Source organism: Mus caroli, chromosome 2 (assembly GCF_900094665.2).
Source record: "Mus caroli chromosome 2, CAROLI_EIJ_v1.1, whole genome shotgun sequence".
NCBI classification, from domain to species: Eukaryota; Metazoa; Chordata; class Mammalia; order Rodentia; family Muridae; genus Mus; species Mus caroli.
In genome coordinates, this window is record NC_034571.1 from 15,075,700 (window position 1) to 15,077,213 (window position 1,514).

Sequence of the window (1,514 nt, forward strand, 5' to 3'; positions counted from 1 at the left end):
TCCTTAGTTAGAGTCACGCCAAGATATTTTATATTATTTGTGACTATTGAGAAGGGTGTTGTTTCCCTAATTTCTTTCTCAGCCTGTTTATTCTTTGTCACAGCCTGATCTTATGGAGAAGATTTCTCTATCAAGGCTCCCTCCTCTCTGATGACTCTAGCCTGTGTCAAGTTGTCGTAAAACTAGCCAGTATTACCACTTTTACCAACCAAGCCATCTTCCTGTCCCTGGACTAACTTTTGAAAAATCATAGTGCTCACTGTGTTCATTAGCTTTTCTTGTCACAATGAGAGAATGTCTGATATAAACGAGATCTCTTTTGGCTATGTCTTCAGAAGTCTCGGTCCACGCAAACTGGCTCCACGGGCTTCAATGGTGGTGGGAGTACGTGTGAGAGAGGGAGTTGTTCACTTTACAGTAGATGGAAAGCAAAGTTAAGGAATGGGAAGGGGCCAGGGAGCAGGCAGCTCAGGACTGACTCTCAGTGGCCACTTCCCCCAGCTCCTCCCTACTGCCTCCTGTTCTCAGCACCTTCCAAAGGAGCACCTTTTTTTATGACAAGTTCTCAGTACATAACTAATACTGACTTCTAACTTAATATCCTCCCTTGTGCTGAGATTACAGCTGTATGACCCAGGCATGGGCCCAAGCATGTCTTACCTTCTGATGTATATTTTATTTATCTGTCTGTCTTTCTTCCCTTACTGGCATGTAAGGTATATGAAAGCTGGGAGCTTTGTAGCTTTTGTTCACGTACTCATTTAGGCCCTTGGTTTCATCCCCAGACAGCATAGTGCGTACCCAATAGATACATGTTGAATGAGCCAGTGAACACTGATGGTTTCTGATTAGCACATGGACAGTGCAGTGAGCACGCATGCTCTCCAGAAGGAGAGGCTGCTCAAGAGCAGCCGCTGTGCCCAACTCCTCCCTGCACCCTAGCATCCCACATGGTACCTGCACCTTGGCATTCAGAATATACTCACTGAGTTTAATTGGCTTTTGAGAGAGACCATATGCTGAATCATAAGTGCAAACCCTAGCTGTTGCACTTCCTAGTTGTGTAAACTATGGGAAGGCATTTACTTTCTCTGTGACTAGTGTCGTTCTAAGCTAGGAATGCTACATAGTAGACTTTACATAAAGGGGTCCTGTGATGGTTGATCTTCCTTTAAAAATTATTTACTCATCTATCTTTCTATATGTACATATGTAAGTGTGTGCATGTGTGCGCTTATGTGTATATATAAACTCAGAGGCCAGAGGCCAACCTCAGGCGCCATCCTCAGCAGTGTCATCTGATTTCTTTATGATAGGGTCCTTTATTGGCCTGGAGGTTTTTGTTAGGGTGACAAGTGAGCCACCCAAATCCTTCTGTCTCGACCTCCCCAGTGCTGGGATTAAAAGTATATGCCTAGCCGGGCGTGGTGGTGCACACCTTTAATCCCAGCACTCGGGAGGCAGAGGCAGGTGGATTTCTGAGTTCGAGGCCAGCCTGGTCTACAGAGTGAGTT